Raw genomic sequence first — 25,203 nt, forward strand, 5'->3', positions numbered from 1 at the left:
AATTACATATGGTAATTTTTAACAAGACCGTGTTATTACAGCGTCGTTGTCGCCGTGTTGTGGCATATACACGGTCCAGAAATTTATGTAAAACAATTCTAAAACGTGTAGAGCGTTGCATATTTCTTTATTCACATCTCATTACTGTATAGTAGATTAGACTGAAATTGTTCTGACAACCCGAAACCTGAGTGAAATTGTTTCGAAGTTATCAAGATTTCCCTTGCTTCAAAATACGCTTGGCGATCAGAAAATTGAACCTTAAATAGACCACTGTCAACGTGATAACATGACAACTTTAATCTAAATACAAGAAGTTTAGGTCCTAGAGGACTGGACGAACAGGCAGTACGGTACTCTAACATTCCGGATGGTGTAGATGCTTTCAGGGCATGGATGCTTTACCAAGTACATGTGTCGCATATGCAGGGAGCTGTTGTTGAAACCATTGTGGTATCGAAGAGGATACGGCGTAGCTCACGCTTGAGGAGTATAAAGCTTGGGAAGAACTGCGTCGAGAACTCACCGATACTATAGGTAATGACCTCACGTCACCAGGCTTTGTTAAGGTGATGGTACAAAACGAGCAGTCATGGACGCTGTTATAACCTTCTACGAAACAGTGATGTCGCAGAAGGAGGCTGCAGAGAGAGAGAGAGAGAGAAATAACATCTGAGCTCCCCATCTGAAGTCGGAGATTTGGACGTCGGAGGGTGTTATACCGCGCCTTTCTCCAACCCCCTTAGCATGGCTTTGGCGATGGAGTTGGGGTGATCCTCCGCAAGTATGCGAAAGCGTTCCTGAAGTTTCAACAAAAGGTATCGAAGAAGACCATGGGGTTTTTTCCGGTAGGAGTCCGGCATAACCCTGGCTCCTACAGTGGAGGAGTATCCCATGCAGGATTTCCCCACGAGTAAGTAAAAAGATCACTCACATTCCACGAGGTTCAAGGCAAAGAAGCGATGCGATCATCGTTGTTTGTCGAACAACAGAGACCCTCTGGTTGTATAACAGTCTAAAATATTAAGATATAGGTTACCGTAGCGAACCTTAAGGGATCATGGGTTGGCACAGCTTTCCCCTGGTATGTATCTTGGAGTAGTCAAGTTCAGCTGCGAGTTCCGTAGGCAGATCCGGTGGCCCCTTCAAAGACGACCAACGAGAGGAATTTAGTTTGTAGGAATCCAACATAAATCTGTCTTTCCCCCAGAGGGCAGTGTATCTTGTGTCCAAACAAAAGATTAACCTCCTCCCACCCGATTTAAAGAAGAAGCTTCTCCCCTCCAAAATCGATCCAGGTCGGTCTTGCGCTGCTGATAGAGTGACTTTGTCTAGTTACGTTGAGTTTATCAGGTCGTGATGGTAACTCGAGGACCTTTCAGCCCTTGCTGTTGGTTGCACAGGCGATATGCCACGCCCACTGTTACTTCATACAACCTCAGTTCTCTACTCATGTCTATTTCATGAAGTTTTGTAAATGATTCATTATTTATCCTGTCAAAGTATCTAAACATAAGATGTATGATTTTCGGAAATATAGTTAATTAGTTCAAGTATTTTATTTCATGTAACCTAATATATCGCTATATTATTTTGGTGTCAATAATTAATTATGATGTACATAGTAAATGTATATATCTTTCTAGCACAAATATCTGATATTTTGGCTTATTAATATTTGAGATCATATCCTCGCATCTTGCCGCTTCAGAAGAGCAATTCTTTAAGTTACGCCTGTGACCTTTATTTTCTATAAAATGATCTTGATCTTGAGCTTTCTTATAATGCCCATCATAACCAACCACGTCTTGGATCCATGAGTCAACACCGGCAACACACACTGTTTTTTTTTTAATTTAATTACCTTCCCTTGTCTTGGGAATACATGAAACATTTTCACAAAAAAAAATTTACAAATTTTATTATTGACTTACTAATATTTTTCCTTCTCAGTGTCATTTATTCTTTACAAATTCTTTAATTCCATTAATTTTTATTCATACCCTTTCATTTATCACCTCAATTTAGTCGTACTCCAGAATACCACCGGTATACATTTTATTCTGTTTTATTTTAACACACAGAGGCCAAAGAATTTCTTTGTACTTTGGACGATATGTTATAGAGCTTCCATAATTATTTTCATACGCGTTTCTAACAGGAGTTGTGAAGTTATGTATTATATGTTATAGTAAAGTGTTAATAAAGTATAACATTAAATTTCTTTTGTGTTAAATTGAAATAATGGTGTATTTACCAAGTATACGTATTATTTATTATTCATATGTTGAATTAGACAGATATTTATGACTCGTATATATACCAGAGGTATTTGTTTTCTAATGAAGTAAAACGTGTTAACAATACATTGTATGTACGAGAGGTTTCAATAAGCCAAACCGGCGGGCGGGTGCGGATTTCCGACCAACCCTTGCGTACAGTATCATGTGTTCTAACAATAATTGGCTATTGATTGATTCAGACAGACTTGCATCTAAATCTACTCGATTCGTGAACTATATGATCTACATTTGAATTGTGTTACTATATGTAATATTAATTTTAAACTAACATAAATATATAATTAAGTTTGATGCTATAACTTTTAATGGAATTAGACGTTACCTAGCGGTAGTCCATCCTAAGTAAGAAAAGGTCTAATACTTAGCCACTTCTGCACATGCTATAGTAGTCGTGAGAAGATCTACGATCAGTGATATAAAAGTGACTATGTGGTAAGTTATTTGGACAGTAATTTCTTAAACGATTTGTAAGCGTAGTTGAACTAAGCGAAAGTATACTTTGTATTAAAGTAGGGTGACCATCTCAATTTTGAATAAAGGACTCTGTGTGAACCAGTGGTGTTTCATTCCGAGGCAGAACCCACAGTACGTAACAGTACATTATAATTTTTTAATTCTAAAACATAGTCTCTTCATTAAATTTACGTTAAACATAGCGGGAATTAATAGCTTGTCTAATTACAGAACATTAATAAAAAGGTTAATTAACTTCTTAATAATAATCATTTTCGTAATTAACATCAAGTGTGTTATTCATTAAATAATGAAAGGATTACTCAAAGCTCACCCTTTAACCCCAAACAGTTTTTCATATTAATGAAACGTGTGTACAACTCGTTTATTTTTTAATTAAAATGCTAAACAATTACACGTCTATTAAACACTTTCTTAGGTTTATTTATGTATTAAATTCACTATAAAATTAAATCACATTCATACATTTAGCTATATTTTTTATTTAGCTATATTTTATATTTAGAATTTAAGACATAAATAAACCTAAGCAAGTGTTTTAATAGACGTGTAATTGTTTAGTGTGAAAAATACACGAGTCATACATATGAAATGAAATGAAATGAAAATGAAATGAAATGAAAAGATTTATTGACAATAATATATATATATATACATATATATAGTTTTGAAAAAATATTGTATTTTTACATTTGCGTTGCAATATATTTGTTTATTAGTCCACAAAACATCAAAAATCATTAAAATAAAACGTTGATATGTACGGTGGTAATTCAAGGAATAAAAAAGGCTGTATACTCCTGGTTTTCATTTCCGAAAATTAAATAACTCATATACGACACTAGGTTTACATATGTAAAATAACATTCTGCAATCAATATCAGATACCCCACTGGAGAGATTTAAAACCAATATTAAAAAAAAAGTATATTATTCTATCAAACACTATACTGATGTAAATGCGTGGAATTAAATGTCGATGCTCACTCAGGAAGCTAATTGTCGCGCACACTTTATAAAACTATATTTGTAAAGAGCAACGGTTATGTTTCTCGCCGGCTCTCAGCAGAACTGCCTTCCGAGCCGGTGGTAGCTTCCTGTAGGGGCAACAATGCCTACACAACAATTTTATGTTGATTGACGATTTGAAAGTGCTTGTAGTAGCCTATTTAAATAAAGAATAATATCTTTTTGATTTTTATGTCATTTTTCAGCATAAGGCTTTGAATCATTTACACCTATTTCCAATCAACCTATCTCGACAGAACAATAACCTCTGGCATTAAAAAGCCTGAAGAGACTGTAAACAATAATTAATTTTAATACGTAATGATTTGATATTATAAAAAGATTTTTCTTAGTTTATCATCTATTTAATGGAATCAGGCGTTACCTCGCGGAAGTCCATCCTAAGTAAGAATAGGTAGTTTACTAGATTTGACTCCGTGTTTGGCGCTAATCGGTGTAACATAACTCCTGAAGATGCCCCTTGGAGGGGTGAAACACGTGTTGAGTAATTTGGCGGTGGCGGTTGTGTGATTCGCATTGTATGTCGCATACGCATTTATCAGTGGGCTGGCGGGCGGTGCATTTTATTGCACGACTACTCCTAATAGCGGAAGTAGCTATAGATTAGTCCCTTTCGTACATAGAATCGTGTATATAATATATAATTACCCACATAATGTCTAAATGGCAAAATTTTCAAATTCACCGGTTGGAATCGCTCTATATTTAGTACCCTTGAAGATCTTTACAAAGTCTCTTGTCTACCTTTTTAATATAGCAAACAATAACCCATTCGATCACCGGCACAAATTTTGAAAGAATACGACATTTCTAAAAGATTCAGACGTTACTTTGGGGAAGTTCATCCTAAGTAAGAAATGGACTAATATATAGCTACTTCCGCTATGCAGCAGTAGTCGTGCAATAAAGTGTACCGCCGATTTACTCGGTGTTTGGCACTGGTCAGTGTAACATTACTCCTGAGGATGCCCCGTGGAGGGGTGAAACACGTGTTGAGTGAACTAATGGTGGTAGTTGTGTTTCGAATTGTTTACCGCACGCGCATTTATCAGCAGGCTGGCGGGCGGTGCATATTATTGCACTACCACTGCATGTGCGGAAGTGACTAAATATTGGTCCTTTTCTTACTTAGTTTATTATCATTGTGTTTATTTTTGGGTATCATATACCGTACATCTATAAACAGCAAACCAATCACCCCGTATATTATACATTGTATATTTACTTTTACACTCGCAGCAATAGCAGACTTAAATATATAAGCAAATACAGGAGTATATTTATGTATATATTTATACTGGAATGTTGTAACTTCGGAAAGCGCTAATAGATGGCGCTAGATGACGATTGCATCGCGCTTTCGTTTGTCTTGGATAATTGCATGTATGGGCACCGCTCGCACATACTAGATCGGCGCCGCCGCCGCGAACAGCGTGGGCGATCCGAGGTAGGATCAGTATCCTACCTTAGATTGCCGAGTGGTCCACGCTGCCGTTATCATACAACTCCTCATGCATTACTCTCCAGCAACACCGATCACACACGCGCACTAACCGTGCGTTCTACCGGCCAGCAAGGTCGCGACGGATTTGTGTCTTCGAAGAACCGACTGGGATGTTCCTGAGTTCCACAGCTTCGTCTTCGTCGCCCTCCACCAACGTCTCTCCACCAAACCCTGATACGAGTTCCGACACTCAAACTTTGTTAAGTTTTAAGTTCACGGACCCCTCCGTTCCGTGAACTCATACAGATGAAGCTGTAAAAGCCGCAAGGCTAACAGCAACAACTTCTTCAGAAACAGTACAGTACATACTAGATCCTTACGGACCCTTCCGCTCCGTGAACTCAGTACCGATGAAGCTGTAAAAGCCTTAGGGCTAACAGCATTAACATCTTCCGAAACAATAGACAATAGATACTAGATCCACTCACCACACACCGCACGCTTCAGACACTCACTACACTGCAAGCGATAACTCACCAACTACAGCAACCACTCCACTGGCAACCGCTCACCGCACTAAAATACGCGTGAGATGCTCAAAAATCATTCACCATACACACACACACACATTCCTACCGTCCGTTACGTAAACGGCAACGCGAACAGCATGGGTGATCCGAGGTAGGATCAGCATCCTTCCTTAGATTGCCGAGCGGTCCACGCTGCCCTCCACACTTAACTCCTCATTCAGTACACTATCAGTAACACTGACTAGACAGACGTACTTACTTAGGCGCGCTAGCCGCGAGTTTTGCCGGCCGACTGGGTCGCGCTGGGTTCGTGTCCTCGAGGGCTGGCTGGGTGAGCCCCGCTGCTACTATCTCGCGGCCACTACCTTTGTGACTTCCTCGTCCTTCCGCTGAGTACTGATACAGGTTCGGAAATTCGAATCCTGTAATTTTATATAGTTCACGGATCTCTCCGTTCCGTGAACTCGTTTCCGATGAAGCTGTAAAAGCCGCAAGGTTAACAGCAAAAACTTCACATAAGACAATAGACATACTAGATAGAAGAGTTGTTACAACTTCTTCCGTCATTTGTTCTCACAGTGCTAAGGTTTTCCGAAGTAGCAGTAGTGATATTGGTCAGCAAACAGCAACTGATCAAGTCTAGGTTCGCCACATGTCTTGCAGGCTGTCGACTGCGATGGCAGGATTTAAGAACCGTCTATATATTGACACCTCGCAAATGATTTTACATAGTTTGTACCGGGTTATGTCTTCTAGCCTGTCTAAGGTGAGAAAGGTAAAAGAAAACAGCGCACTCGACAACAGAAGAAAAATATATTTAACCCATAATAGCCTAATTTACGAAAGTGATTTTTTTTAATGTTACTGTGTTTGCTTGAGGGTCTAGATGAAGGGAAAAATAGATTTTTTTTTAAATTCGTTTGGAAAGAATATTATACAACAGTAAAATTCGTACAGCCAACCTATAAAAAACTAATAGTAATGTGAACATTCGGTTTAAAAGATTGGTATCAAAATTGAAACTCTAGGCTATTAAGGGTTAAATCGAAAGGGTAGTGGGCAGGTCTGGTCTGATTTTACACCGCAGGTCGGTACTCCCTTGATGGTAATGGTAAGCTGCCGCACAATCTTTCCAGACTGATCAGGCGGCAGCAGGTCGAGAGCATGGAGCGTCAGTAGTTGACAGGATGTGTTCGTGCCGGTGCGAGGTACGAAAAGCCCCAACCTCAAGGACCGAAGGTTATTTTAACTATTATAAAGATTGTAGCGTGACTTTAAAGATGCTCCAAAAATGAAGGTGAAAAACGGAGACGAGAACTTACAACGTAAATTCGAATTAACCCCAGCGCGTGAAACGTGAGCTAGTTTGAGAACGCAACCTACACAAAGAGTGTGCGTCCGTGCGTGAGATGTCACATAACTAGTGAACGCGACCGAGGTCAGGGTCCTTCTCCCGGGCAATAGATGTAAAGTGCCGTGGCTGGTGCGCGGGCGCATTGGAATGTTTGTTATAAAAACAAAGGTCCGCTGAACCACGCTTCCACGATTCCACGCCACTTGAAATGTACTGTGCCCCACCAAGAGTTCAACAATTTTTTTTACTGTATTGCAATTTATGTGACATTTCTCGCGTTTATATTTCTTTGGTCAAAATTTTAATTAAGACTCTCTTATATATAATTGGTTGATAATATTTTTATATAGAGTAATTTATATTGAAACAATAACCAAAAACAAACAATAAAACATATTATGTTATCGAGTCAGTTTCAATACCGCAGTTGTGTATTTATTAAGGCGAATAAATGTAAACAAAATATACTAACAATATATAAGGTTACTCCCTACGGCAATCATTATTCTGTAACAAAAACCTTTTATGGCAGATATTAAATTGAAGAAGAAAATTTTTTATAGACTTGTAGTTATTTTTACGATGTTTGTTTTGAAAAGTAAGTTTTTGACCTTTCAATGAATAAGTCATAGCGACTTCAGAAGCAACGACCAATCATGGTCTTTTTAACAAATATTGCGTCTCTGTGTTTGGCAATAATCCGTGTAACATAACTCCCGAAGATGCCCCGTGGAGGGGTGAAACACGTGTTGAGTAATTTGGCGGTGGCGGTTATGTGATTCGCATTGTTTGCCGCATACGCATTTATCAACGGGCTGGTGGGCGATGCATTTTGTTGCACGACTACCACTGCAAGTGTGGAAGTGACTACATATTGGTCCTTTTCTTACTTAGGATGGACTTCTGCAAGGTAATGCCTGATTCTATTAAATGCTTAGTAAACCACCAAGGAAACTCCACAGTGTAAGGGTGGCTAACTCTCGTTCTATAGAGAAACAGGAATGATGGGTTAAGGTTGTGATATTCCGTAGCGTATACTGCTAAATGAATTTTGTAAAATATTGACGGACTAGCTACTAGCCGACGGTGTTCACGAATGAGAAATTTCTTTGTAATTAACTTGTTAATTATCGAACAGCACGCTGTTCTACCGAACCAAGAGCTTCGAGCTTATATTTAACTGTGATATACCAAAGGTGGTTGCTTTCCACACATGTGCGGACCTGTGATTGGTATATAGTAAGCAACTGTCCCGCTGTGAAGTAACGCCTGGCGTCATTCCCAGATTTCTATCGTGTGATTAAAGGTTTCAGAATTGCGTGTTTTTTAAGACTGAACAAGACATCAGGTCTACACTGTCTTTGATGCTCAATTATTACTATTGTATAAGAGTCTGTAGGGTTATCATCCGCACCAGCCAAGGTCTAAAACAAACAACGGAGTTAGGGCCCGGCCTCTTTATTTATTTATGTATATATTCAAGATACTTGCGAACTGAATTCCAAAGACATTCTCTACCTGTTAACTGCTGGGCGGTGCAGTGATAAATCAATAAAGGTATATGAAACAAGTAATGTCGTAAAATAAAATTAATAGTAAAATTTGGATTTGACAGCCGCAAGGTAAAGGCTTTCTCCAAATATTACCGCGGTGACAGATCATCTCATTCGCTTCCTGCATCCAGAGACTTTTCAATGTCGTAAGTCCGTCAACCTTATGAGGAGTCTACCGACTCTTGGGCGCCACTCTGGAACCTTTCAGCCCCAACGGCCATTGGTCGTACGAGCGACGTGCCGCACCCACTGTCATTTCAGACGAGCAATTCTTCAAGTTACGTCATTTGTGATTTCGATTTCGCAGCGAAATATATTATCCGTGCCAATTATGTTATTGCGATTTATTTTTATTTTGCTAATACATTTGAAACGTCTTGATCGTTCGACTGTCAATAAGACAATGACAAACAATTCTGTGTTTTAGCAGAATTGAGACGGTCAATCCAATCACAAAAATGGATGAGTTATCTCAGATTTTAAATCGGTTCAATTTGATTGAGTGTACAATAAAATAAATTCTTTTGTATATAGAAAGTTTTTTTTTTTTTATATAAACATTCAATTTAAATACGTGTAGTCTCAAGACGAATTTTCATTTTGTGACGTAATTACCCTTTATATATTTATTTATTTTAAACTATATACCCACATTAATAGTGAACTTAATGCCCAATAGGCATTCTCTATTCTGTCCAAAAGTCGAAAAAAATAACCAGTAGGTAGGCGATTAAATCTAAATAAAACATTACTAAATATAAAAATATTATGAACTATATACATAATACATAGATAGATATATTGTATAGTATGTTATAGATCTACTGAAACAGTGTAGCATGTAAGTAAGAAAAGGACCAATTTTTAGCCACTTCCGCTCATGCAGAGGTAGTCGTGCAACAAAGTGCACCGCCCGCCAGCCCGCTGATAAATACGTATGCGGCAAACAATGAGAATTACACAACTGCCACCGTTAATTCACTCAACACGTGTTTCACCCCTCCACGGGGCATCTTTAGGAGTTCAATAGTGTAGCATGTGTTGTAAAATATTTGGTCAGAAATGAAGAATAATATACTTTAAATAAATAAGGATAAAAGAGTATCTGCTGTGCCGGAGAAATGTTTTTTACTTTCTTTACTTATTTTAAATTATTCTAAAAAAAGTTTTTATTGTTCTAGATTCAAATCCATGGTTACTAACAACTGCGCTACATCTTCAAGTGACATATCTTTAGTTAAAGAGACGTCGAATTAAAAAAAAAGAACATGGTCTTTCAAAAGCAATTTATTATATTGATTCAGAAGGAAACGACCTCCTCTGTCCCTTAGTCCCTCGGAGTTTAATTTTATCAGCGAAGATTCATTTCTTCTTTGTTCCAGATGACAGTGAATAACGAACTTTACAATTTTTAATCTGAATCACAATTCGCTGCATTAATTTCATTTTCGCTTGTTGTGTAAATCGGAGACGACTTAACTTTTTTCACAGTCAATTATATCGTACTACATTATCTTATTGTCAAATAAATACATTTAAAAAACTTTTAAGTTAAACGGTTTTTTGATACCCATATTGTGGTGGTTGTGAAAAAATATGTACCTAGTCCGCCATATTGGAACGGCGTCCATCTTGATTTTTAAATTTTGACATAATCATCGTGTTTTACTAGTGTAGCCCTTTCATTTGATACCCATATTGAGGGGGTTGAGGAAAAATATGTAATCCGCCATTTTGTATCGGCGGCCATCTTAGATTTATAATGTTATTGATTTTATTATATTGTATTGTCATCTAAATTAAATGTGTGTATTAAATTTCAGATTAATCTGACAACGGGAAGGTGCTTAAATTTCAATTTCTAATTTTGACCCAAACAAATAAATTCCGTACGGGTCGAACTAAATAAAACCGTTTAAAAATAGATTTACCCAATTAGTAATAATGTACTTTCATACTTTCATCTGTGATATATGAATATTTTCCTTTCCTTGTGGATTTGAAAAAGACATCTAATCATACATAGACTTGATTTTTCTATTTCTGGGTAGATAGACCAAGTGTCTAAACATAATTATTTTCTACTGTGGTAACCATGTTACTGTGCGCCATCTAGCGGAGTTGTCATGAAGTGAAGTCAGATATATATTATATATCTGACTTCACTTAGTCAGATATATATGATATATATTTATTGATAATAGTTCTAGCTGCTAGCATTGATGACGTCACTGCAAGCATCATCGGTTACGGCCGCGAACGCATGTGTTTTTCTTTGTTAACCCTTTTCTTGATAATGTATTTGTAGAGATATATCAGAATTAAAAAAAATAGTGGCATCAATTTTGAACGCAAAGTAATCATTTGTATGTAAATGTTTAGGTAATTTTTTAATTTTCGAACGTTGGTTCAGTTTTTTCTGTTGGCATCCCAAGGATGCCAACAGAAAAAACTTAAAACTAAAGTGGTATGTATGAATATTAAAGTAATATTAAAAAAAAAATTACCGAGTTAAGAGTTAATTTGTCTCCCGCGTGATCTGTTATAATTGTCTGGCATACCTTCCAATAAATTGATATTTACAAAAGTTGTACATCTGCAGAACAGGCTGATATTTAAAAAAATAAAAGTATGTTATTCAATAAACTTATATTTAAATTAAAATATTGGGCAGTAATTTCGTCTGATTATATTGATAATTTAAACTATATCTGTTAAAGTGTATATGTATAAATCTGTGTTTAATTTTACTAAAAGATGTGGTTGTGCAGTTTGATCCTGCTTCTTTTTTAAAACTAAAACACTTTGCGAAGCAGAGAGTTAAAAATGAAATAAATTGATAAAATGAATATTATTTACTATTATTTATTTTATTGGAGATAGACAGTAACAAAAAGCAGTAAGAAAGTACAAACTTAGAAGCTTAGAAATATAAAATTAGTTACATTTGTTACCTTATTTTTTGAGAACATATAATGATTTATAGTCAAACAATGAAAAAACAAATAAAAACATTACTAAACAGGGTTCAAAGACTATGGTTTATATATTTATATTATGTTTATTTATATAATTATATTATATTTATATTATGGTATAAATCGCATTGTATGTACTCAATAATTTCAAAGGAAATTGTTTTTTAAAAGATACGAGAGAACACGAGAATATATCAATATCACTAACATATGAATTGTGGAATAATATATGTTAACGATTCATAATAGTTCCGTTAAAAATTCCAATGTCGAATAAACCTATTTTATTTTTATCCTCACAACATAGTAATTCTGATATTTATTATTTTTATAGCAATCAATAAAAAGCCTTTTGGCCTCTTTCATAGATTTCCAATAAGTCTTGTCGTAACTTTACAAAGGCTTGTTATTCCGTCATCATTAGAACCTTAAGGCTTTAGCAGCTATCAATTTTGCACGTTACGTGTTCTATCCACTGGCACAATCTAGAACATCGTCGTTTCTATGGCTCGACGAACATGTGAGCTTGCCATGCCAGTGGTAATATTGATGAATCATATTTCTTAAATATTTTAATGACATTACATGGTTAAAATAATACAAAATTACGATGATATTATTACATTACCCGTAATAAATTCAGATTTTATTTGAGTGTATTTAGTAAAATTTACCATGGATCAGCTATATAGATAAATCAAGTCCAACGTAACCTATCGTTGCTTCTACAAAGGAGTACGAATGCATTTCCATTATGAAACAAAAAGGTCAATTTATCAATACAATAGATTAAACTATGATTATATAATTCGAGTATGCAATACTAATTTGCGTCGAAAATAAAAATGTAAACATTTTTTCCTTCAAAACAAAAGTAAATGTCTTCCCCATCCATTTCTCGCCGTCGGAAATAATGAGATAGAGAATGAGTCGCCATTATAGACGATATTACTGCAAATAGTACACATTTATTAAATGAAAGCAACTAGTGTTGATCCTAAACTATACAGCCTTTCGAAAAAAAAACATTCTCAGTCTTATCTATGATAGAGAAATGTTTAATCTAAATTACGATACGTATTAGAATTAGTCGCTTCGTGTTTTATAATACGAAAAAGCTTAACTGCATATATCAAAAGATTTATATGTGTTTTTTAATTTTAAAAATACTTTTACCAATACTTTTTTTGGGGACTCTCCTACTTTCACCTTCCCTAAACCTCCACAATTTATTTCTTTATTCCCTCTTTCATATTTCATATTTCCTATTATTCAGTATACATTCAACATACTACGTTAGAAGATTATTAAAGTAGAAATAAGCAAGAAAAATAGTGTGAAAATAAAATGTAATCAGAATTAAAATATAGTAGAAAACAAATTAAAATGTAAAAAATAAAAAAATTGTAGCTTTGATATTCAACAAACTGTGATACACATATGTATGAGAAAAAAAAGTAAAATCTGTGGTATATTGTAAATAAATAACCTAACTGCAGTGATTGAGGAAGGATGAATGAAATAGAACAGAAGAGAAAGATAGAGAAAACTGAAGAATGAAAGAATTGAAAGACAGATCATGTGATGTATTTTAGAAGAGAATGGAAATAAAAACAGGATAGTGAAAAACTTAATTGAGAAAAATAAAATCCCTGTTCCCAAATAAATAGGGCTGGAAAGAAAGATGCCCAATAATGGGGGCCAAAAAAAACATACAGTATTTACATTACATTTACGTATTGCCTCACATTCCTCGCTACACATACTATTACACGATTTTGATAGTTTTTTAATTTACAAATTAAATCACCTTAACCGTTACATATACCTCTACCATAATTGAAATAAGACCGACTTAAAACAACCTTAAAGTAAGTTAAAAAATATTACTTTGACGTAAATATTAAAAGGTGAAAGCGAGATATAACAATAGAACTTTCTATAATATGCTGAAGGATTTAGGCCTTTAGAGTGAATGTTAGCACATTTTTGAAAGAGGTATCTAAAGCAGCCTTGATAGAAATATTTAGTATAGCAGGTAGTGTGAGGTTATTGAAGGAGGTACCTAAAGGCTATCACATCATCACCCCAACAACAAGGACATAACACAGTCAAGTAAATTCATTAAATAAGTAGATATATCTCGATATATTTTTTTGAGTTTTTCATACCCGAAAGTTATAATATCTATGTTAGTGGAGTGATTTTTTCTTATTTTATTTATTTATTTACACTTTTTTGAACATCATAGATGATAACTAAAAAATAACAATTAATAAAGAAGTACAAGAGGCGGTTTTAACACCTGCGATCTCTACCACGCAACCTTTGGATGGAGATGAGAGACATGAAGGAGAGGGCAGTTTAGGGTGTACATACATACATTACTATACACACATAAATATATATAAACATACTGATCATTTTAAAATAAGAGATATGAGTCAATTTTGTCTAAAAGCTCTAGGCACCATGTTCACCCAGATTTGTGCGACCTATATTACGTCTCAATCGATCTTACTTTATATTATAAATAACTTGCGGAGAGTCAACTTCGGTGCATCATTTACGAAATCGAAACATAAATTGAGATTGAGATCAATAGACGAACGAAATTAACCAACATATCCGAGCGAAGGGATATCCATATATATATATATACATATATATATATACATATATATATATGTATGTATATATGTATATGTGTTTGAGTGAACACAGGCGTGCAGAACAGATATCCGCTAGAGCAGAGTTCCCCAAACTTTTTTGTGTCGTAGACCCCTTGCCATGTTTTTCCGTGTCGGGTAGACCCCCTACTTACCTGATATTGATTTCCTGTGAATTTCTAACTGTAGTGAAGTTTAGTGTTAAAAACTTAAAGTAAAAACATATGTTAATTTATACATTTATTAATTGAATTTAAATTAAAACTACTCAAAATAAAATTTTGTACCTGTTATGTAAAATATACGTAACATAAAATAAACTATAAATAAAATAACATAAGCAATAAGTCAATATTTTTAGTGAGAAGGATGAACCTGATGCTTTAATAATAAATTATCAACATTTGACGGCAATTTTGTAAGGGTTAATCTTAAATCTCCTTGGCTAATGATGTCCAGTCTGTTTCTTTATATTAATATTCACAAATAATGTAAATGTTTTGATATTATAAGATAGTTTGATGTAAGTAAATACGTACTATCAGTGTATGTGTTGAGATCCACTTTCGTGGACCCCCATATTCATTTCAAGGACCCCCAAATTTTTTTTTGCTGACGTAGACCCTTTGCAGGTTATCATAGACCCCTAGGGGTTGATATAGACCACTTTGGGAATCACTGCACTAGAGCCTTAAGGTTTTGGAGAAAAGACCACAGACTTGCAATCGCAGCGTAGAATTCCATCTTTGGGGATTTTTTTAACGCTCTGTTATTGAGGACTTCTTATTCCTCCAATTTGAAGCAGGAACTTTATACACCAATAAATTGTTCATCAGTACTATTCTATATTCGTTCTCTTCTCTTATCCTTTACATTTTTTTTTGTCCTCTTCCTTTGAAATATACTCCTTAGACACTTCGCCTCTGTTCCTTCGTCACATCCTTTGATATCATTTAGTTCAAAATCTCAAATTACTTATACCTGTTTTTTTACTTTTTTACAATATATTTTTCTCCTTATTTTATCTGTTCTTTTTTTAATGTAACCTATATTTTTATATATAACCTACTTGATAACTTTTCTGCATATCTAGAATTATTTGGCTGCATTTGCAAGATGAACATATGACCCATCACTCTGGCTCCAACCGATACAGGTAGAAAATATGATGAATAAAGAATATATATATTTAGATAGAAATATTCCATTTATATATTTTTGTGATGATGTGAAAAATAGAGAATTGAAGACCGTTGAAAAAGAGGCAAAGGAATATTATAAAATATTATTAAAAATCTTACTTTAATTGTAAAAGTACCAAGATCACCATTTCTTGATACTTGCATTTCATCATTAAGTATAAAAACTGTAATTATGTGAAAGTGTTAATAAATCAAACTGAGATTGCTCCCTCGCGCGTCTTTATATCTTCGTTTTAATTTCCCCGGACTATCTAGATGACTAGAGCCTTGTATATCCCCCTTAATACCTCGAACGTGCTTCACGTTTTGCTCTTAACGCTACTTTATTAGATCTGAATGATTTTAATTTCTGATTTTTAAGTCAAATTAGTTAACATGCATGTAAAACCTTCTGTCATATCATAAAACTAGTCTATACATGTGCACAACATTTCACAGCGGAAGTCCATCCTAAGTAAAAAAGGCCCAATATTTAGCCACTTCCGCACATGCAGTGGTAGTCGTGCAACAAAGCGCCCCACCCGCCAGACCGCTGATAAATGCTCATGCGGCAAACAATGCGAATTACACAACTACCACCGTTAATCTACTCTACACGTGTTTCACCCTTCCACGGGGTATCTTCAGGAGTTCTGTTACACCGATTAGTGCAAAACACAGAGTGTTAACATTTTTAGTTCTAATTATATATATAATAAAATAATCTCCTTTCTTCCATCAGATAACAAGATGCACAGATTCACGACATCCGTACACGATTAAAATCCCTTCTCCCTACATTGAACGTTTCGCTAAAATTTTTATTAAGCGAACAGCCAAGGAATCAAACCTACAGGCGTCATTGTTTCAAGACAGTTATAACTTAGGTGTTTTCAAGACAAGAGTGAATAAGGTTTCTACGCAAGCGTACCATCGTAAACTTCATCATCACTTAACTTCAGGTGAGATAGAGGTCAAATGCTTAGCCTATAAAGGTTAAAAAACATATTGACCTCAATATACGACACTAGTAGACTGACAATATAATTAAGGTAGTCATCAGGGCTATCTTTCCGGTAGGCCTGTGTATTTATAGTAACAATACACTATCTTGGCTACCAGAGCTAAAAATCCCTGACTTGCGTGGGCACGAGCTCATTGTCCCCGTGACCTTGGAGGAGCAACCAACCCCACCACGGGTAGATGCAGCGGCTTCGAGTTAAGATAAGTTAGTACAGTAGCTATCAGGCGGTTATTTTTTTGGGTTTGACCTTCGTGAATAAGACAATATAGTGGACCGATTTTATTATGAGTGGGGGTCATTTTCTGGAGTTCCTTAATCAGATCGAGTAAAACCAGAAGCATTGCAAACATCAAATCAGAAATTTATTTACGTCAACCCATAAGTTGATAATAAAAAAGCGCTATATAGCCTTATAGCGGGACTCTGTTTTCTGACATTAAGAATTATACAGTTTCTGGATGTTACATTTTAATTCGACTTCTCAGCGAAATTTCAAGCGTAGCCTGATTGTGTGGGTAGCCTTGTGCCTTCTTGTAGGGCCTATCGTAAACAACCTCTCATCTGGAACTGGACCAGGCCGTGGTCCACCTGGTAGTCCACTGTCCCGCATTCGAAGGACTCCGGGTCGACTCCGAATGCCGGTTAGGCAGTAAGGTTAGCGAGGACTCTATGGCCTCGCTAATCAAAGACAAGAAAGCAAGACCAACGATCCTAAAAATGTCCAGAACGATTGCAGAAAACGTGATGAAAAGAAACAAGAGTTGAGCTAAAATTAAAAAATTGTAAATTAAAGTTTAAAAATAGGCATATAAATAAACGACTAAAAAAAGTAATACATATAAAAATGTATGCCTAGAGAAGATCAAAAATGTGATAAAGAATAAAATCAAAGATATTGTAATAGTTAAGGTATGCGAAGAAAGAATGGTATCGAATAGAAGGAAAAATGGATGTGAAAGTGAAAGAAAAAAGAATTGTAGAAAAAAAGGAATGAAAGATCATAGGAGGAACGATAGAAGAGAGCGAAAATAAAAATATTACATGAAAAAATATATTAAATAAAAACAAAGTCCCTGTACCACAATAGATTGGGGTATAATAGAATGTAAAAATTGTAATGTGGGCTTGTATATAGATTCCTGTTTTAACATTTGTCACAGCCAAATAAATTACTAACAATTATCCTAAAAAAAACACAAAAACGCCTTCATCTTTAGTATCATGTTTATATTTAATGGAATCAGGCCTTACCTTGCGAAAGTCCATCCTAAGTTAGAAAAGGAGAGAGTTAGTGTTTGGCACTAATCGGTGTAACATAACTCCTCAAGATGCCCCGTGGAGTGGTGAAAAACGTGTTGAGTGATTTGACGGTGGCAGTTGTATTGTTTGCCGCATACGCATTTATCAGCGGGCTGGCGGGCGGTGCACTTTGTTGCACGACTACCACTGCATGTGCGGAAGTGGCTAAATATTGGTCCTTTTCTTACTTAATCATGTTTATATCTGATACGGTGAAACTGTTGTATGTACCAGCGCGAGCCAAGGTGTCAAAGGAGATGAATTTAGCCTGAATCCTTTTATTGAGGTAGCGAACTTTCCTAAGAGCCAGCACAAACTGGTAATGTCACTTAGACAGCAGTATAAGTCAGCAAAAGAAAGTATTTTTTTTCATAAATAAAATCATATAAATAAGGAAAATATAAACAATTTAATTTCCTGTAGTATTTATATACTATGACTTTATCATTCCACTTCTATGTGTTATCCGAATTTACATAGAAATTGCAATTTATAAGTTACGTAAGCTAGTTTATGGCAGTCATAATTTCAGACCCGCACCGATTGGGTTTCACGGGTATAAATAAATTCCGAACTTCCTTTTAATAAAGTCCTCTTCGTTCCTTATACTGACGATTTACGGTTTTACTATCGAGTTAGGAGATGAATTCTTTCTTTTTTTAAAACAATTTTATCAGAATAGAGATGTTATTTAATTTTTTATCTGTGCTTAAAGGCATTTCATCCACCTTCTTCTTTTCAGCCGATGAACACTCAGTGTAAAGCATAAGCCTCTCTGAAAAATACTCACGTTGACTGTCCCTGCGAGCCGTGAGCGATTTGCCCCGCTGCCAATTCAGACGAGAAATTCTTCGAGCTGCTTTATTCATATCAAATAATTCTCAACAAAGTCCGATCCTCAAGTTATTTAATCATCAGTCTTAAGTATTTTTAAGTTGAGTTAATGTTAAATAGGTCAGCTTAAGTAAGCACATTATTTTATCCACAAGTGTTACTGGAACGGAAAGAGTTGAATGAAGTCTGTGTCATTAAAATCTAATCAATTTGTTTATATTTTATTGTAAAGTATTGTAGCATACTATGTCGTATTTTATAACTATGTACCGTATTGAATCATATTATATAGTATTTTGTCATATTGTATAGTATTGTAGCATACTATGTCGTATTGTATCACTTTGTATCGTATTGAATCCTATCATATAGTATTTTGTCATATTGTATTGTATTGTAGCACATTATGTCGTATTGTATCACTTTGTATCGTATTGAATCCTATTATATAGTATTTTGTCATATTGTATAGTATTGTAGCAAACTATGTCGTATTGTATCACTTTGTATCGTATTGAATCCTATTATATAGTATTTTGTCATATTGTATAGTATTGTAGCAAACTATGTCGTATTGTATCACTTTGTGTCGTATTGAATCCTATTATATAGTATTTTGTCATATTGTATAGTATTGTAGCGTACTATGTCGTATTGTTTAACTTTGAATTGTATTGAATCCTATTACGTAGTATTTTGTCATATAGTATAGTATTGTAGCATACTATGTCGTATTGTATCACTTTCTACCGTATTGAATCCTATTATATAGTATTTTGTCATATTGTATAGTATTGTAGCAAACTATGTCGTATTGTATCACTTTGTGTCGTATTGAATCCTATTATATAGTATTTTGTCATATTGTATAGTATTGTAGCGTACTATGTCGTATTGTTTAACTTTGAATTGTATTGAATCCTATTACGTAGTATTTTGTCATATAGTATAGTATTGTAGCATACTATGTCGTATTGTATCACTTTGTACCGTATTGAATCCTATTGTATAGTATTTTGTTCTATTTTAGTATTGTAGCATATTTTGTCGTATTGTATCACTTTGTATCGTATTGAATCCTATTATTTAGTATTTCGTCATATTGTATTCTATTGTAGTATACTATGTTGTATTGTACCACTTTGTATCCTATTGAATCCTATTATATAGTACTTTGTCATATTGTATAATGTTGTAGCATACTATGTCGTATTGTATCGCTTTGTATCGTATTTTATCGTATTGAATCTTATTGTATGGTATTTTGTCGTATTGTATTATATAGTACAATATTGTATTAAATTTTATTACATGGTGTTTTACATTTCTAATCTTATTGGTTATTAATTTAATACTATAATGTAAACAGGCTGTTATTCATGTAATATCACGATAATAGGTGTCAGACCTACTATCAGAGGCTTTAAAATAGTGGTATGGTTTTACATATTATTTTAATCATCCTGTACAAATTGAACACTCTGCTCGTATTTATTATTTTTTCTAATAAGGAATGCGGCGGACCAAAACTTTTGGTAGTAAAAAGTCTACAGGGACATATATAGTAATTATAAAATAATTAATTTTAACACGTAGTAATATGAATTTGATAAATGTTTTTTTCTTATTTTATTATCATTTCGTTAATAAATATTAACGTAAACATCGAATATTAGCTGAAGTGTACATTAATCGATCGCATATGACCTATAAAACCTAAAAAAGCCTTAAGAGCTTTTACAAATATAAGCAAACATACTGTATTTAATTCTATTTCAAAAGATTTTCTTTCTCTACCACAAAAACGAGTATTAAATCGAAAATTAAATAAATTTGTCGAGCAACGAGTGAAGAGTAAATAAGTTAACTAGATTTAAGATAGATAGATATATTCTAGATAACAACGTATCTGCAGATTGTTATATATATAGAGCATATATAATTTATATGGCAAAGCACACAAATATTATAGTTAAAAACTAATGCCCCATCCTTTTTGAGGCTTGTACTATTGAAAAAAAATATTACCATTTATAGTATTTTTATTAGAGTAGGCATTTGAATGCGTTTTTAAGTCGTCGATTATTTTAACATTATAAGTAATAAGCTACCATCGGCTGAACACTGATCTGTTGAGAGCCGACATAAAAACAGTTGATTTTTTTAACAAAATTTAAAAAAAGATTATGCGTATATACATCAAACAAAGTTCTACATATTTCGATTAACTAAAAACAATTGAATGCTATAAGATTTTTTTAAAAATAAACTTTTAATTTTAAACTTAAAACCAGGAAATGGAAGGTCTAAACATCTTGCGAAACTCTATATGAGTACACTCAGACCCATGAAGGATTTGTTAATCTTTTGATGACGAAATTAAGGTGTTAATATTCTATAAATATGACATATAACATAAAATAAGTATAAAATGTATCATAATCATCATATCAGCCGATGGGCGCCCACTAGAAGGTTGCTCGCATCCTACTTATTCTCTATTTAAGTGCGTGCTGTTAGCGGAAGGCTTTTACAGCTTCATCTCAGTCGAGTTCACGGAGCGGAAGGGTTCATTAACTTAAAAACTCGCGTACATTGACATCACGCAAACTTAAGTATGTCGTCTGTCCATCTAGTGAAGGGTGTATACTGCGGCTACTGGTCGATATAATTTTTCGCCCTCAAAACTAGGTTATGATCTAAATATTATACACATACACTGTATTAAAAACCAAAACGAAATCATTAATAAAATTTACATAGCACGTGTTGCTGATGTTTAACATTAAAAAGTCTATAATTTTTTCTTATTCCATTTTTAAATTCAAATTCAAAACACTCTTATTAGAATAGGCTTTTCTACGCACTTTTAAATCGTCAGTAATTTTAACATTATTAGTAGAAAGCTATCCCCGACTTTGAACGCGGCTCTGAAAGCCAGCCAGAAACTAAACAATATTTTTTGTAATTGAAATTTAAAACAATATGTGATGTGTACATTATAATATCAATCATATGAATGAGTCAATAAATCATGAAAAATTTGGGATATCTTGTGGAACTGTAATATATATGCGGATATTTAGGCGTTATATATATATATTAATATAAATATATATATGTGTGTGTGTATATATATAATGCGCGTCGTATAAGTCAAGTACGTGTGGTTTATAATACAAAAAATATAATATATAGCATCAATCTATTATATACATATACTTGAATATATATATATATAAAATACTAGCTGATCCCGCAAACGTTGTTTTGCAAAAAAATTAAAGTTTTTAATTAACAAATGTGAGATAACGGTTGATCGTAGAGGGGTGAAAATTTAGGTTTGTATGTATTTTTGTATGCTGTATCATAATAAAATAAAAACCAAAAAAATTGTCTTAAAAAATTAAAAATGAAATTTAGGGGTGGACCACCCTTATCACTGAGGGGTATGGAAAATAGATAGTAGCCGATTCTCAGACATACTGAATACGCATGTAAAATTTGTTAAAAAACGGTCAAGCCGTTTCGGAGGAGTTCAAGTTCGAACACCGTGACACGAGAATTTTATATATTAGATATACATATATATTAGTACGATTTGAAATGATCTCGAGTAGAACCACATCGGGTCATTTCGACTCTCGTCACGCAGCCCATTACAGACGATTCGAGATATTAAGCCCGCAACTGAACCGACAAAGGTCGGAAAAGGCCTCTTTAAGTGTTTCCATAAGACGTAACCAGCGGCAAGTGGCCATGCGAATTCAACTGCCATAATAAAAAAATAACGCATAGAGTCACCTATTACGTGAATCAATATATATTTTATTCATTACTTTCAATTAAATTTCAAACGTTTATATATATATATATATATATATATATACAGGGTGTCCGGTAATGAATGGATAACCTTGAAATGTCTTATAGTACAACTTATGTCCGTTTTGAAAAAAAAAATGAAACATAATATATCACAAGTAGTACCTTTGATATATTTTATTCAAAGAAAAGTCGATTTTTTTCTATCTTATTTTACTGTCTTGAACACTATGACCAAAAATGAATGATTTCTATTGGTTTTTTGTTATTTTATTATTTTACACTAACTGTGCTAATAGATAAAAAGTAAATTAATTTTGTATTTTTTACTATAAGACATTTCAAGGTTATCCATTCATTACCGGACACTCCGTGTATATATGTATATATATATATATATATATATATATAACGTTCACTGCAAGGCAAAGGCTGTCCTAAAAGATCGCCATGATTACCCCCAATGCCCCCATTAAACGTCATGGGTCTTAGTAGGACCCACCAACTTTTCGGCGACTTTGTTCTCTCTTCTGATCCTCTAGGGAATCTATAGTGGATGCCTATACCTAGTGATGGGCGTCCTCCGGCAAAAATTATCATGATGATGAAATTAAAAAAGATAAAATGGTTTTATTGAGAAAGCAGACAATACTTTTAACATTTTCAGCAAACAGTATGAAACAAAACCTTTTTCAATCACCTTCAATGAGATGTAATAGCTATAGAATTTATATGATAAAGATTAAATTCATTTAAATAACATTGAAATTTTTAACACAATTCTGGTTTATTTTTTACTCTACTCTGCTTCGCAAGATGTTTTAGTTGTGTAAAAGAAGTAGAAAGAAATTCTACAACAACACATTTTTAATTAAGTTTAACAAAACAGATTTATACATATACACTTTATCAATATAGCCTAAATGAAATCAAAATAATTAGGCGACATCGCTGATAAGGATTTTTGCCATTTAAATATTCGTTTAATGAATAATAGGCATTTTACGTGAATTTATTTTTAATATACGTTTGATATTTTGTAAATGGTAGTTTTATTAAGAAATCTGATATTGTTGATTACAAGTGAATTAGAGGCTTTTATGTAGTCGTAACTTTGGTACAATCAGTTCTTCACGGTGTCTAGTTAATACAGTATGAATGTTCTTTACTTATTTTTAATTTATCACAATTATTATTAAATAAATAAATATCAAATAAAAATATTGCATTTAATATCATATCGTTGTTTCAAATGTTATTAATAGAGCTTTTATGTTTTTAACGTAACAAATTTGTTAAGTTCGCGTGATTTCATACAATATTGTTATTTATAAAAGTCTGTGTTTTTTTAATACTCACATGCATTAAGTTTTGTAAGCCACTTTTTATTTTGTACCGCGATCTGACAGCGTGATTAGAGCATATAATATTAACGTTCAGCGCTATAAACTTATTAATTTAAAAATAATTTAATTATAAAGTTTTTTTGTAGCTAAAACGAAAGTTTGGTACAGTCAGTTACAGCGCCTATTCGTTTTCAAAGTAAATCATTTTATTTAATGGAATCAGGCGTTACCTTGCGGAAGTCTATCATAAGTAAGAAAAGGATCAATATTTAGCCACTTCCGCACATGCAGTGGTAGTCGTGCAACAAAGTGCACCGCCCGCCAGCCCGCTGATAAATGGGTATACAGCAAACAATGCGAATTACACAACTGCCACCGTTAATTCACTCAACACGTGTTTCACCCCTCCACGGGACATCTTCAGGAGTTATGTTACACCGATTAGTGCACTCTGTAATTTGCATGTATAGATCCTTTTCTTACTCAAATTATTTTAGTTCTAGTCCCCTTGTTTAAATAACAAACCTAATTCTATCAGTGGAAGATGTAAACAGAAGATTAAAGGATGATATTAGAAAAATAACAGGTTTAACATGGATGGATATAATAAAAGACATAAACGGTATGCAAACTTTGAGACACCTTTATCGCAAGACAATATGAAAGGTTTTAAATACTTTTTACCGATATTTATGTTATTGTACTATTAATGTTCCATCGACTCTTAAGTTAAAGGCTTACCATAAGTAATAGCGCTATCAAGAACTTAGCTGAAATAATTTGAGATTTAGATGTAAACATTGTGAAACTTGTCTTGAAAAAAAGCACGCACGCTAATTTTTGATTTCATTCTGAAAGATTGACGACTTCATATCTAGTAGATCTGGAACTGTATTTATTTATTTACTTTATTGGAGATAGTCAGTAACAAAAGGCAGTAAGAAAGTACAAACTTAGAAGCTTAGAAATATAAAATTAGTTACAGTTGTTACCTTATAACTATCTCACTGAGAACATATAATGTTTTATATTGTGTTAGGAATAGATGTAATGCTAGCATTAAGATATACATCCCTGTACCTGGTTACACTTGGCAGTTCGACTCGACCCAGGATACCACATTACTTTGTTTAACACGTTCACTGCGGCTTGAGGTCGATTCAGCCTCATGGTAAACTTTGCACTGGTGCGGCGCGTAAAACTCGTGTTTTCTCTCTAGTGCGGCGGCTGTTTACACTCAACCGTATGAAGTATGACAAAGGCAAATATAGTTTTCTTTATGTCTGCGAAGCATTGACTCAATATTGTAAAAAAATATTGATGAACATGAGGCAGAAAAGGCCTCAACCGCACTACTAGG

Source organism: Battus philenor, unplaced genomic scaffold, assembly GCF_028537555.1.
Source record: "Battus philenor isolate CCGP_79_NKW_IND1 unplaced genomic scaffold, ilBatPhil1.0.hap1 SCAF_19, whole genome shotgun sequence".
Lineage (NCBI taxonomy): Eukaryota > Metazoa > Arthropoda > Insecta > Lepidoptera > Papilionidae > Battus > Battus philenor.